The sequence below is a fragment of the Myodes glareolus genome, chromosome 8, assembly GCF_982192425.1.
Source record: "Myodes glareolus chromosome 8, mMyoGla1.1, whole genome shotgun sequence".
In the NCBI taxonomy this organism is placed as follows: Eukaryota; Metazoa; Chordata; class Mammalia; order Rodentia; family Cricetidae; genus Myodes; species Myodes glareolus.
Genome location: NC_142033.1, coordinates 65423242 through 65440016, shown reverse-complemented (window position 1 = coordinate 65440016; position 16775 = coordinate 65423242).

Below are 16775 nucleotides of genomic sequence, written 5' to 3'. Positions count from 1 at the left end.
TTAATTTTCTGATGCTCCTGTTTTCTAAGTATTTACTTAGAAATTGTTTTCAAAACAAAGCATGTTTACAAAATAAAATCAAGTATTAAATATTTTCAAGTTGTATTTTTTCAAGCTTTGCTTAAATGACACATTTTATATAGTTATCTTGTAATTAAGTAAAATTGGAAAAAGTAGCTGTAGGATTAATAATTTTAATGGCTTCTGAGCAACTTTTGTATAAAACGTTTCTGGCATTAAACTCAGAAATCATGATTTTCAAGTGTATTTTCCCCAAAGAATTCCAGAACAGTAAAACCACAGTAAACACTGATCAAAAAAAATTCACCAGATGGAAAATGCATGAGAAGTTCCTGTAAGTATTTAGTAGCAGGATCTAGAATGCGATAGGAATATGCTTGGCCAGTGTAGGCTGTGGTAACATAATGCCGTAGGCTGAGCAACTTATATGTAATAGACACTTATTTATGGACATTCTCAAGGCTGCTGGGCTCTGGTCAGGGAGCAGCCTATGTAGATTCTAGCAAGAGCCCTCTTGTGTTTGCCGTCTGCTGTCTTTTCACCGCAGGTGCACATGGTAGATAGAGAGGGAGCTCATTTCATCCTGTCTTACTTATATCAGCTCTCTTCCCATTCATATGGGCTCTACTCTTGTTCCCAAGCTTCTTCCAAATGCCCCACCAACTACTGTATTCACACTGGAGCTCATATTTCAAATAGAATGAATTTGGGGATGACATACACTAATCTATGAAAATGTCATCAGACCAGTCAGTGACTAGAATCACCAAAAAGACATTGAAATTGGAACTTAAGAAAGTAAAAGAGCAGGTACCTACTTAGTGCAAACATTGTCAGTATCTTATTCAGAGAGGAATGGGCCAGAATAGGTCATCATAAAGCCACTCTGACAATAAATTGGATGCAAAAGATTCTGAAACAAACAGCAAGTCAAACAGGCTTAAAGGAGAAGCAGCTAAGTGTCAGAAGGGTGGATGAGAACTCATGTAAACCAAGCTCTTTAAATTCTGGGGGAAAAAAAGTAGCACACATAGAGTTGAAACAGGACTGCATGGATTAAGTAAAGCACGTGAGACTTCCTTACTGTCCACTCCAACTTTATCAAAGAAAGAACTTATTCTAACCATATTCTACATGCAAGAAATGCACTGGGGCCGGAATCAAGAGTTTGAAAAGACACCTTGAGGATAAGGGAGACAGGAGTAACTGGTTAATGATAGGCACCAGGAGCCTCATTCGTGCCTTTTCATAATGGTTCCTGTGCACAGAATCAACATTTTCATTGTCCGCTGGCTAAATGGGAATGCCTGAGTTGTTATAAAACAGATTCACTAGCATTAAGTGTATCTTGGTAATCAAGTAATATTTGATATTAAATTATATCATTGACTTTTATCTTCCTCTAATGATAATAAAATGACTTGGAATAATTACATGGGCAATTATCTGTTAACACTTCAATTACAGTATTATGAGTTTTGCTTAATTGTCATCACTCGGGGTACAGAAAGTCAAACTTATGAGCTACAGCTCAGCACATTAAATGTGAATGTGCTGTTTGCCATTCACTCTCAGATCAGTAGGTACAAGGAAAGAAACAAGCTCCTGACCCTTAAAGATGAATTTTAATTTTAAAGTTAACCCAAACTTTGGAGTCATGTTTATTAGCGTATAAGTAGAGTGAAAGGAGCAAAGCAGAAGGGACTTCACTATTTAGAGCGTATCATCCTTAGAGCCACATGGGCATGTGAGATCACTGAAATATTGCTTCATTGGCTAGACTGTCTTATTAAAAACATAAGTATGGTGGAAACTACCCTTCTGAAATTCTCCTTTTCCCACCTTTAACTCTATTCAAACCTGCATTAGAAGAAAAGGAGCCCAAAGGCCGTTCATTCATGGAACACCCAGGATGTCTCTCTGAACCGTGCCTAGCCCCTGGAAGCACATGGTGTACACTATGCAGTAGGCATGGAATCACCTCTTAGATGGCTCCTTCTGGTACTTGCTTCTTCCTTACGCCTGTACACTATTCTCTGCAATATTCATTCCTATTTTTATTCCATTGATCATGAAAACATATTTTATTGTATGTTAATTATTGAAAGTGAATTAATCATTTCAGCCTCACCTACCTTCTGTGGTTTGACACAGATGCTGCAACAATATGGGGAGATATCAAAACATCCTTATGTTTTAATTTCCTTTGCACTTGTTTTGCTTAACCCTTAGTTCACATGACTTTTTTTCTGTCTTCTACTGCGTTTTCTTTGAGTTTCTAATCAGATGGCAAAGTTAATCCTTAAAAACATTACTTGACCTGATTTTACCCTGTTTTCTATTCTATGTTGAGACTCTGGTAAATTGACAAAAACGATCATTAACAATAAGTCTCTCAGAAACATATCAACTATTAATATGCTTTTTATTATGTGTATGTCCTGGGGAGGGATCATTTGGAAATGTTTGATCTGACTCTTTAAAAACTGTTGATAGATAAGGTCTTCCCATTCTCTCTTTTGTTTTTAAAAGATTTATTTTATCCTATTTGGGCTTTTGATTGCTTTTTATTATAAGGTATGTAGTTCATTTTTTAAATGATATATTTATTACATCAAATCTTATCCTGTGGGCCTTGGCGGCCACCACAAGGTTTGCATATAAGGTATCCTGCATGTCAGATATTTATATTACAATTCATATCAGTAGTGAAATTATAGTTATGAAGTAATAACAGTTATGAAATAATTATATGGCTTGGGGGTTCACCACAATATATGCATATGTGTGTGTGTGCATGAGCATGTGCTGGATAGATGATCTCAGATCTCCTGAACTAGAGTTACAGGAAGTTGGGATTCATCTGACATAGATGCTGGGGAACAAACCCTGCTCTCCAAGTGCCACAAACACTCTTAACTATGACACTATCTCTTCAGCTACATATTTTGTAACAGCCTCAAATGTATATACTAAGATCATTTCTTTAAAGTTACCTTCTAATAGACTCTTATATTTAGCTGACTGCTCAATATTTAGAAAGTGTTACCTAGATTTGGTCTGTATCTTCTATTATTTTTATAAGTCCTCAGCTTTCTTAACTGTGATCAGATTGCTAATTCAAATGATGCTTTGCAGTTGTGAACTGTAACTTGAGTTCATAAATTCATAGGCTATGTTTATTTCTTTGTGATTTTACATGTGCCAGTGTGGGGTGCATGTGTGTGTGTGTTTGTGTGTATGAGCATGTTTGTGTGCACACTCGTACATGTCTGTGAATGCCCATGGAGGTCAGGACCAGTCTCATGCTTGTTCTTCTGGAGCTGTCTACCTTGCACTTTGCAATAAGTTCTCTCACTAAAATATGAGGATACTAGATTACATTAGGATTGCTGATCATTAAATTTCAGGGATCTTCCTGTCTCTACCTCCCCAGAACTAAGATGATACAAATGTGTATGATCATGCTTAAAGCATCTTCGAGGTCCCATTGGGTGCATTTATAAAAGAGCCCATGGTGTTATCAAGTCAAGCAATCTGAGTTTCCCATTGAGTGAAATGTTTATGATGAAGATGAGAGAATGACACACTCATTCCCCACCACATCACCTCCACATTATCTACATGAGAAGCTGACAATTGTGTCATGGACTTACACCAATTGAATGTACCCTTCCAGATAAAGATGACCAAAACACATTCCTTTTCCTTTCCATTACTCCTCCTCTACTCCTTTGCAAATATCAGAAAATACAGTGCAGCGGGGAGGGTGGCTGTCTGCCTGTCCAGCATGCAGTCAAGCGTGGTTATTAGCTAGTTGATGAAGCAGAAGACAGGACTGATGTGAACACAATGGTCTCAATTTACATTCCCATTTTGGAATGAAGAATTAAGTAAGAACTCAAAAAGAAAATCTATAATCCAATTAAACAAGCTCCCATCACCTTGCTTGGTTAATTATTCAACATTTTTAAGTGGTCCTCTGATTTAGGCCGCCTATCATCTTATTTGGCATTTGCAGAAGCCAAGACTTGCGAAATATACCCTCCAATATCAAATTATATCTGATCCAAATACAGATCCCTTCTTATGGCCATGGTTAGTCATAAAAGTTGTGAAGTTTCACTAATGTTATATCCTCTAGAAAAAAAAGTTTGCTCAGATAACAAAATCTGTGTGAAGTGGCTTTGTACCTATGGATAATTTACTTGATATTTAAGATGTCAAATATTGGCAAGAATTGTAGCAATTCTGTGGTCTGGGAAAGTGAACCACAATAGGTGTTGACTTTTCATTTCTCAGGGAGCCCTTAATGGTATTCCAGTAATCCCAGGTCCTCTGGCTCACGTCTCTTAAATGACACATTTGCCAGCTGGAGTGTAGATCACAAAGGAATGCAACTATTACAGCACAGGCGGTCTTTAATCATAGTCAAGTCTAAAAATAGGAAGCTTATCTATTTTCTCATCTATCCCTTTATTTGAAGGCAAACCCTCAGAGGGAAATGCAAAATCTATTCATTCATCTGTATCAACAATGGCATTTTATCCCATTTTGGATGCATTTTCAAGAGATTGCTTCGAAAATCAAAGGTTAAATATAGAAGTTGAATATATAGGAGCAGGTAAAAATTCAAGGAATATATCCTAATTTGGTAAACTATCATATGTTCATATAAGGAATCTTTGCTACATTATGTTGAATATTAAATAATTAACCTATTTGTGTTCCAGCCAAAGAATTCTTAGATGTGTTTGATTGCTTTGCCTTAAACCTCTGAAGGGATAAAATATTATTAAGAAAAGAAAGAATGTTTTCTCCGTTGTTGTTGAAGACCAAACTGAGATAGGAGTGTAGGCATAATGATTACCACAATCTGTGACAATCCGGCCCCTTGGTAATGATTCTGTGCTTTGTCGAAGCTGTATTCATCATTCCTTGGAGACATATGTTACAGAGATGGAGGGCCAGTCCTTCCTACCATTCTTTTCAAGGTGAGATGTTATGTGTTAGAGCCCTGGGAATAGATGATATACAATAACTGTTGCTAGATTTTTTTTTCTATTGCCCTTCAACTTCGTGGAGTGTTTAACCCAATACCTAGAGTGAAAAGTGAAAATGAAGTGAATTAAGTGTAGTAAATGTATCTCAAAATGTGAAAGCTACTATGCCATATGAAAGGAATCAAATGAAAGGAACCAAAAAGGGTCAGGGAGATTTGCCCTACTTTTGTTTCAGGAACTTGTTATAAGAAAAAGTAAAGAATAGCCAGGTAGTGGTGGCACATGCCTTTACTCCCAGCATTTGAGAGGCAAAGGGAGGTGAAAGTCTGTATGTTCAAGGCCATCCTGGACTACAGGGTGAGTTCCAGGACAGTCAGGTAGGTACACAGAGAGACTCTGACTTAAAAAACAAAAATAAAATAAAATTAAAACAGAAAGAAAGAAACAGAAAGCATAGTGTTATTGTTGGTGTTGATTGTCAACTCGTCATGATCTGGCATCACTTAGGAGATAAGCCCCCAGTTACCTGTGAGAAATTTCTTGGATTCATTTAGCCTCTGGGTTTGTCTGTGATTAGGTTAGTTGAAGTAAGAAGACTCATTCTAAAGGACTGCACCATTGGTCTCTGGGCTTGAGTCCTAACCTGTACAATGAGGAGGAAGCTAGTTGAGCACCAGACCTCAGCACCCTGTTCTTCTTGGCTAGTGATGCAATGTGGCAAGCTCTTCTGACCTGTGCCTCGACTTCCCCACCATGATGGACTGGATCCTTCAGCTGTAAAGCAAGCCCTTTCTTCATTAAGTTTTGTTTGGCCTGTCTATTTTGTTACAGCAACAGGAAAAGGAACTACATTGTATATCACGGTTATCATGGTGTTCAACATATAAATGAAATGTGAGGTTTTTTTTTTTAAAGGGGATTAAGAAGACAATGTGATTTACTAAATGATTCTTTGAACAAATATTTCACTGTTCATTGAAATAATCTTTAAAAAATATTGAGACTAATACTCTGCAGCACAATTTGAGATATGATTCACGAGCTCAAAAATGACACATGACACATATCCTGATGTGAGATGATATACGTTGTCACGCGTTTTAGTGTAGAGGGGATTAGGATCTTAATTTTAGAAGAACACTAGCATGAAGAAAGCACACCTGGACTAACAGGAGTTATTTGTCTCTGAAAGGAGATATATAACCAGAAATACAATACAGAAGGGTAAGGGTAATAATGAAAACCATGGTAATTATTAGAAGTCAAAAAAGGATATTAAATTGATGAAATATGCATCAGTGTTCCTTGCTGCAAGATGAATATATTACTTTTTCTAATGTTATGATTAATATTAATGAGATAGCATGAGCCCTGTGCCTAGCCCAGTGACTGTCACCCATATAACTAAATAGTCATTAAAAATAAGTATAATGAATTAGTATAATGTCATTCATATGTTATGAAGATTGGGTAGTAAGGGGTTAAGGATTTATGACTTGAATCTTGGAAATGTATTTAAAGTATGCATATACCTAAAACTCTCATCTAAACATTGCATACATTATCAAGGACTAGGGATTCTATTTTTTTTTTCAGACTTCATGAAGAAAGTGTTTTAGCCATGCATAAAAGAACTTCTGTATGTGCCTGAGCTCTTCCACTATTCTGATTAAGATGATTGATTCTTCAGATATCTTTCCTTAGTCTAGTTTCCAACACACAATCTCTATTTGCTACTCTACAAGTTAGAAGGAGTAGATGACCTCTCACACTCCATGGACTCCTTAAATTGGGTGCTGCATACAAAACTTCATGCCGAGTTGTTGATTCCTGATAGTCACTAGGACATTCTTACTCTCAGTGAGGTATCTGGAACCAGTGTATTTTCCTGGTATAGGGCTCACTACAAAGAGGAAATGGAGCTGTTTGTAACATACCAAGAGGTGTTTGTGAATTTATCAATTTCCCCCTCATTACCCTATTGATTTCCACCAGAATTCTGTGAACTATTGCCTATTGTTGTGGGACAAAATGGTCAAGAAATGTATTCCTATGGTTTAAACCATTCATTGCCTCCATTTCCAGCAAAAGAAACAAGCCAGTGACTGTCTCTTTATATTTACATGATAGTAATATTCAGGAATAAAATGTATATTCTTTCTCAAAACTGAAGTTAACAGCTGCGTTTCCGCAGGAGGCATCACAGAAAATGAACCTTCTTTGTTCTGACCACATTTGAAACACAAACTCTAATCTTCAACAAAGATTTAATTCATGAAAAAAAAATGCTATTACCATGCTAAGTGCAGTATCCTACAATGACTCCGTCCCTGCTTTCTGAGCCTTAGTGCATTTGTGATCAAGATTTTACATTCTCCAGTTAAACTGTATTGTTTGGCAGCTCATTGAGCATTTGAAAACAAGCCATTACAAACGTTGAACTCGGCCTTCCCAGGAGCCTCCCAGTGCGGTGGGGAATGGGCGGTTTGTTACTTGTTTTCTATGGGCCTCCGTGCCACACTTGAGTTCGCTTCGAATTTCTCAGCTTGAATCGTGCAAGCTGCTGTACTAAGCATCATATTGTTTGCAGAGAAATCTCTCACCTTTATGATCTCCTTCATTCCTACCTAATCGTCTAAGACAAGAATAGCATGCTGTGCCTAAGGGGGAAATTTTCCATTACTACAGAAAAGATAAATAGTAGGAAGCAAAATGAATCAGGCGCTTTACAACTTTCCAGGAACAAAACAAGGGAAAAAAGGAGAAAGAAAGAAAGAAAGAAAGAAAGAAAGAAAGAAAGAAAGAAAGAAAGAAAGAAAGGAAAAAGCAAATTTGTTTTCAGAGAGCTGATTCAATTGGACTGACAAAGTTAATACTTTTGTATTCAGGTGTGTTCTTTTAAATCAGTTTTTGGAATACACCATGCAAACACACATAGAACTTTGAAATGATGTGTGATGTTTAATATTTTTATTAAATTTCTTTGTTTTATTTTTGAGAATGTCAGATGACTATATATTCATATAAAATTTTTAGTTTTTAAAATTATGTATATGCATGTCTGAGTGTGGGAATGGGCATATGAGTGTAGTGCCCATGGGGATCACAAGATCCTTAGGAGCTTGTGTTAAAGGGTTATTAACCTTCAGATATTGGTGCTGAGAAACTGAGATCTGGTTCTCTGCAAGAACGCTGCATACTCTTAACTGTGATCTGTCTTTCCAGCCGTTTAGCTGTTCTTTAACCACTGTTGACTTGACAAGAAAATCTGCATTGAAAGACTATCCAAAATTGAACAAAAAGACTATATTTAAGGAACTATAATAATGTTTCATCCATTTTGCTGTTGCTGTGTAGCTGTGGTTTTCATCTGCATAATAATGGCTAAAATCACTTGATCATGTCACTCAGGTACTCTAAGTTTTAAGAATGGTTGACAATAAAAAGCTCATTTGTTGCTTCAAATATATGATGACCTGTTGGATAACATTATTGGAGGCAAGATTGGCTTTTCATAACCAAATATAATCACCAATAATATGCCAATTTCCTGTTGGTGCTTCATTTGAAGAAGCAATTTATAAGCATGTTTTCTCTAGCCACAATAAATATTCACAAAGTTTCACATCTTTGGCAACAGCTCCACAGGCTGCTCATTCACAAACTGAGATTTTATGAGTGCTGAAGCACGGCAGTTACAGATCACCAAGTGTGATTCTTGCATGCATCAAAATCTATGATTCATGGAAAGTCTATGCAAGACAGGTTAAGCATTGTTCCACACTCATCCTGCAGAGCAGAGGAGAGCACACTTAGGACAAGAGTCTGCCATGAGTATTATTATCTCTGAGAAACTGTGTTCTAAAAACATGTGAGCTAAAAGCCTTACATGATGGGGCCATGGATGCTATGACCTTAGTGATAGAGTAAACTCCTGATAAATTCATAACTTACTTGTGCATTCATAGGCAAGATCTAATTGAAAGAAGTACATCATCAGAGTGAAAAACTATCAGGAGCATTTGAGTATATTATCTTAGGATGAGCAGCTCTACTCTACTCCATCGTCCCTGCCATAATGGTTGACTTCATTACAGCAGAAAGACAAAACAAAACAAGAGAAACAGCAAAAAGCAATAGAGTCAGTTAAACTTGTACAGAAAGATGTGAAACAGTGAGCCAAAATAATTTCTTTCTTTTTTAAGCTGCATTTTGAGGCATTTTGTGACAATCACAGAAGACTGACTACAGTAGATACATGTAAACTGTTCCAGGTATTGAGATATTGGAGGACTCATAACTCCACTCCCTTGGGTTGAAAAAGAAACACTAATATGTCCACCAAGCAACACTTAGACTTGTGGATAATGTCAGGTATCAGTGTTAGATCATATATTAGTCACAGATAGCTTGAATGTTCTAGAAATAGGTTGTTCTTCTACAAACACTATTGAGTAGCTCAAGCCCTTGTCTATTAGGAAAAGTCCACATAGAGCTACAGAATTCTTTAAGCCAATATACAGACAGCGGGAGCTGGTACCTAGTCACATACTGAAAGATCCAGAAAGTTCTCCCTCTATTTATCCACTTTCCCAATAGAGCTATTTAACATGATGTCTATTTATTGGTCTTTCCCTTCACATTCTGAGTGACTCAGCCTAGAGTTCCATTGTAACGCTACACACTGTCAGTGCTCACTAGCAAGTACTACCTTGTGTACATTTCTATGAGGATGAATTTATTGGACCATCACCAGCATCAGCAATTCAAACATGTTTAAAGTTCCCGACTGTATGAAAAAAATTAAAACTGACTGTAGTAAACACACAAAAAAGACAATAAAATAAGAATCACTGAGGCTGTGGTTTCAATGAGATTTTTCTTATTCCTAACTTATAAGGAATTAAATATCCAAAGTCAGATGTTTATGGCATAAGGGAATAGATTTATGTGCCTTATTGTTTGGAGTAACAGATTTTGTACTGAAAATTAAATATAACCTCTTTTCCCTACCACATAGTGTGTCTCGGTTATTTTGGTATAGCAGCAGAAAAGTTACCTTGATTTGTGGAGAACATGAAACAGTTTTGTAAGGCATTCTCAAATGCATCACATAGAGACACCTACACTGTAACTGGATTAAGTCAATAGTCAGTGCTCGTGAAATAGTTTAAAATATACTCCTGCCTGCTCTAAATCTTGAGGTCACTAAGAACTTTAAAGGAGGTCAGTTTTACAAAGTATCAGAGATCAAACAAGCAGCTGAACACAGAAATATACTTCTTTTGCAGTGTTACTGCTCTTATCAAACACAAGCACGCCATGACGCCCGCTCAGCACTTTGTTCAGCGCATAGTTGGTATCTGACCTTCCCATGTGCTCATGGACTAGATGAAAATTTCTGAAAAAAATCTAGGCCACTCAGATAAGTGACAACCTTTGTGTGAATGTAAGAATATGGTCAGAGTGGAAACTCCTAATTTTACAGATGATAACAAGCCTGTGTATGGTTGTCATTATGTAACCAAGTAGTTTATTTTGGAAGACACTTCACTTAACTTAGTCATTTGGTATATGTTCTACTGAGTATTTACATTTTGGCCAGAACTTGCATTTATATTATGGAAAATGCTTGACTATCTCAAATTATTAAAAAGGGAAAAATGCATTCTTAGTTACTAGGATTTTGATGTTTTGAGACAGTTTTCAAGGAAAAGAGATCAGTTAATATTCTAAAAATGGGCAAGAAGAGATTTATAGGGAAAAAGGATAAGCTAAAATTCAAAACTGCAGAGAATTTTGGCTTTTAAATTATTGAAAATTGGTAAAAATTAGCTCTTACCTCAAATTCAGTTACCTTCAAATCTCTGAAATGCCAAACATAGTGGCAAAATAGACTCTGCAAATAGAATTATGCATCTTAGTCTGGATAAACCCAGTGCAATTATAATGAGTTGGAGGAGAAAGCAATAAGTTGATACAAGCAGGCATGGGTGTAACATTCTTTGTGACAGAATGGACTTGCAAGCCAAAAGATGTCAGAATCTTTCCTAGATGGTAAACAAGCAAGAAAGCAAAAACTTATGAACACTGTCAGAAAACAAAACAAAACAAAACATAGCACTCCTTGATTTTATACTGGTAAAAAAAAAATTTCCACTGCTGACCTCCACAATTAAAAAAACCCAGCAGATTTTGTTATTTTGTGCCATTTTCTTACAACTGTTATAATATTTTTAATGAAACATCATTAAATCTTGGTAACAACTCTGTAAAGAAGTTTCTAGTACTATTAAATACCTTCTTAAGGCTAGTGAAGCCATGCCAGCTGGAGGAGAACCCACAACCTCCACTTTGCTAAACCTGCATAATTCCTAACTACATTCTAAATATTTTTCCCTGTACCCAAAGATAAGTGTAGTTCCCACCCCTCATCAAATACATTTCTCTTTACAGCAGATGGAGACCACAACAGTAAAACCACAATCACTTTAAACCTAGAGATATAAACCTAGAGATACAAAGCATAGACCCAACTGATAAATCTTTGTACTATTCCTGCAACTAAATCTCAGGGAACATTGTGGAAGAGGGCCAGAAAGATTCTAAGAGACAGAGTACCAGAGTTTTCAGTGAGATTGTGTCTTCTGGGAAAGTCGAAAGATGCACTTTTGCAGTCTCACCGATATGATTGCCTAAACATGAACTGATAAAAGTTGACACCAATAGGCATGCTAAGTGAACAGGGGATGAAATAATTAGTTCCTCAGTCTTGAGGCAGTTACTCTTAAGAAGGCTTCAGATACATTGATGATATAAGGGTGAGTGTGACTGCCTTCCAAGAAGGTTTTGATTAGAGAGTTAAATGGGTTAGTATTTAAATATTCCCTCAAGTAAGTAATGTTAATTCCACATCATTGATTTTATAGAACATAGAAAACTGAATCTTCTCTGTTTGTGTTTTAAATTAATTATACCATTATTGTAAATGTTAGAACACAGATCACATATTTCTATGCACAAATCAGCAAAAATTGTCCAAAGATGCACAGATTTAGTCATGTACAAAGTTTATTCAAATACTTACCTTCTTATGTATTCAGCTTCTGCTTCTATAAGGTCTGGAATATAATATATTCTTCAAAGGGTTGACTGTGAAAAATATATCTGCAATAAAATTGCTACACAAAGAACCAAGCTTTATGTGCAGCAACCTGTGCACTACACTTGACACAATTTGTGCATCAAGTTCATTCTCTTCAGAAGACCATTATTTATATTTCTTTTGAATTAAGTCATTGACCTTTCCATAAAGACTTGACCCTGGCCTATTCAGCAGAGTTGAAACTAGGAGTTCCTGAACAATTTTTCATTCTTTTCTGAGTTACTTAAATATGAAGCAGGTATCTTATCTTCCATGCAAAAAATAAAGCGTGTTTGCAACAAAGGGACTCTATTTGCAACAAGGCTTATACTTTCTACTCATTCACCTAATGCTCTTTGTCCTGAAAGGTCCTATCACTAGTGAGAACAATCCACAGCATTGCATTCAGAATGGTTTTCTTCTTCACCTGACTTTGTAGCTCATTTCTAAATCAAGTACATGCTCATTTCAGAAAAAAAAAATACAGTCAAGGTGAGAGGTTCTGAAAATGAATGTGATCGTTGCCTCATTTTATCCTCTGGCCTTTCCTGCAGTTAAGATGCTGCTTTCAAAGATTTTATTACACCACACATCACTAAGAAATTCGAGAAGCTAAATTATTTTATGAAAGTCCTTGGGTAATTCTCCTGTATAATATGTCATTTTGATAGCCTTTTCTAGGTTCTACCAAAGTTTTTCATTTGCTTTTTCATTGAGTTTAGTTTGAAAGAGTGGAGAGGATTTCAAATATGTGACTATATGGAAAGTATTGGGCATACAGAAGATGTCTTTGAAGGACTGTGTTAGGCAAGGTTTTGTAGAGGAATACACGCAGTCAAAGTGTGTGTGTGTATGTGTGTATGTGTGTGTGCGTGTGTGTGTGTTTGTGTGTGTTTATGTGTGTGCATGTGTGCAAAGACAGAGATATTTGTTTTGCTATGCAGTAAAGAATCAATAGTTAATAATGGCCCATAAGCATTATTATGGATGGACACAGAACTAGCTTCTCAATACAGAATTCAGAATGGCCTAGCGGTCTCTGTTTAGTGATGAAAGCTTGAGAGATCCTAGGAGCCATGCTGGCATTGAGTTCATTCTGAGAGAATAAAGAAGCTGAGTCTGAGGTACAGACACACTCACCCAGAACACATTGATGACATTCTTTGTCATCATTAAACTTAATTTGAGTCTTATCTGTTTTGTACAAATGCCTGATGCTATATATCCCAACAAATCATCATTCTGATATCAACTGATCTGAGATTCACCAGGTTTTATATCAACCTAAACACCTCACACCTTTCAACTGTCTCATGTGGCTTTACAAGTCCTATCTAACTCACAACAATGCCATCCTTTCCCCTGGTCTCTTATTAAACTAATGCAAAATATCAATATGCTTATTCTTAGAATCCATATTTCTAGGCTTTCACAATCATAAAATGTCTTACTTTACAAAATGTACTTTAAAAAATCATGCTTTTCATAAACAAAATCATTGATAAGGATGAGACAGGTATTGCAAGTAACACCGCTCTGTGTCTTGTTTTGATTAAATATCTGTGACTGACAAAGAGAGGACAGGACTATTTACTTACCCTGAGGCCACTCAGCTGTGAAGGTTGTTTGCTGATTCTACTGCTCTGCCTAGGAAAAGATCAATTTTGCAGCTATGGAGAGGATAAGCAACAGATAGGCCCCAATCATTTCCTCAACAGCAATTACTTCTGTTCCTAAGGTCACAGTTCCCAGGCGACTCCTAAGTAATAATGGCTGCAGGAAAGCAAATGCCCATCTCCAGCTTTAATGTAGAACAGCTATCAAGAACCTTCTTAGAGAAGCTGGTGAGATAATACATTGGAGAGCATTACATTTCCGTTCCTGGGCTGCCTTCATTACCACCTGCAGAGGTTTCCTCTAAGAATTATCCCTCTGCCTGAAGGTCACCTTCCTCACTGTACTTCCTCACTGTACTCTTTCCTGGAAGCCAGTCTAAGACACGAGTCTGAGAAAAAAGGGATCAGCAGACATATCTTCAATTTTCTTCATCAGGTTCAACTAGGCTTTCAATTGATTGGATATTTTATAAAATTTTGAATATTTTACAAATTATGAAAAAGGAGACAATCCAGTCTTTCACTTATTTTTCTACATAGTCTCTAATTAATCAGATTTCCTCTAGAGCTTCCCAGACTTCCTTTATTACTCTTGGAAGTCAATGAATAATAACAATTTCCAAGATTATCACTACATCATCCACTTTGGAAATTGCAATGGAGAAGTTTATTAAATTTCATGAGGCTTTGATATTGGAGAACATTCTAGATTAATTAATAAAAGAATGTTTTTTGTAGCTTTTACCCATTAGTAATTAAAAAATGGGAGACATTTCTAGTGACTATAAACTCAGTCCCCTTTTGATTGTTGGACAGGTCTGCACACAGTAAGAATGGCTGTGTACAGAAGCCTGCCAGGCTTCTCCTCTAACGAAATGGCACACACTTGCCAGTTAATGAATTTAGTTTGAACTACACTGCCATTAATTTTAACCTGTGCTAAATGTGTACCTTTCTAAACCTCTTAAATTGTTTCATAGATCTCAGTCCCTACTAGTTAGACATGTCGCATAGATGAAGTAAGTTTATAATATGAAATATGTCACTGTAAAATAGTTTCCTTCTTATATTTACACATTCCTTTCAAAATTAAATACAATTCTGAGAGCTAACTACTGTCCCCACAGTGGTGAGATTTCCCCATCAAACATGAAACCTCTATGATAGTAGTGAATTTGGAGTTCTGCTTTCTAAACCAACAAGTAGGACATTGGTTTTCTGTGGTCTAATGATTTTTATGATCTTGTGATTTGTTTTCTGTATTTATTCAGTGAATTTACAAAAAAATCATTTATTGTCATTCATATTTTAAACTCAGTAACCTGGGATGCTAGGAGTAATATGTAAAAAGAAAATTTTTCCTCCCTCATCATTCAAAGTAAGAAAAGAGCAGAATTTTTCTGTGAGTTTTTTGTTGTTTGTTTGTTGTTGTTGTTCTTGTTGCTGTTGTTGTTTTTGGCAGGCATGGTGACATACTTCAGCAATAAAATGTTTGCCTTGCAAATAGAAGAAGCTGAGTTTAACCCAACAATATATATTATAAGAAGCTGATATGGTGGTATTTCTTTTTATTTCAGTGCAGGGGAACAGAGACAGTAAATACTGGGACTCACTGGCCCACAAGTATAGCCTAATCAGTCAGTTCCAGGCCAATGAGAGATGGTCTCTAAAACCAAGGCAGACAGTTCATTCATGAGTGATAAATGGCACCCATGGTTGGCTGCTGCCCTTTATGGGCATGTGCATGCGCACACATACACATGCAAACAAACACACACACTCACACATAGACACACATAGACACATGCAATCACACACACACACACACACACACAAGAAAAGTGGATGTTTCCTATAGTATTTTTGGTTCAATTTCTGTGTTTATATACATTATCACTGAACTGTGCTGTGAATCTGAGATAGGCTTAGTAGTGTAACTTAAACCAACTACTTAGATCCTTCTATCTTTCACTGGGACCATTGCACTAATTTTAGAAATAAGTCATGGATCTAGCCTCTGCCTATTCAATTTATCTATGCACTTACCAAATTATCTTTTTTATTGCTATGTAATTCAATTTCTCATAATTTCATTTGTCTACTTTATATGTAAATAAACCCCAAGGTCTCCTTATAGTGTACCTGCACAAATGTATACCAGTTGATGATCTTAACAATGTTTCCCTCTATACACGTCTACCTCTCCTTAGTAAATTATCATTTGTGTTATTCACAAAAAATGATATAATGATGTTATTCAAAACATCATTGTGTTTTGAATCTAGACATGCAAAGGGTGTTCATGTCTCCCCCTCCATAAAAGCTTTCTTGCTCCTATTAGGAATACAAAGGACATTATAACAATGTATGGACCTTATCAAAATGCAAAGTGCGTTAAATATTGTTATTTGCTCTTCATATACCTTTATGTCATACATTCTCAACAGAAGCAACATCATCCCCAAAGAGACGAAACTGCTTCTTGGAGGGAAAATATGTAAGATGTGATGATGATCTCTGAGTCCAGATGCTCCAAGAGTCTTGTTTCTTTATGAATAATTTCTCTCACTTAGGGGAATTTAAATCCAATTTATAGTCTTTCACTTTAGTCAGGATTTTAAGCTGAGAAATATTGCTCTACACCATAAACTTATCATGCATAGTTTAGTGATTCATTGATCAATATCTACTCCACAGAACCCAAGAAGCAAAATCTCACATACTAACTTACTATCAATATCAATCCGATTGAATAGAAACAATGCGATTCAAATTATAATGACCAAATGACGGTACAGGTCTACAGCAATAGTAGCTATGTTTAACATTTTTATTTATTCTTATCAAAGTGAATAAATCAAATACAGAAGGCTGAGAAGATTTTACAAAAGATGATAGCATTCTGTAATGAACCCTAAACAACATGCTTCATAGGACAGTGTCCAATATACTTTCACATCACTTATAATATCCTCTTCCACCAAAAGTGTC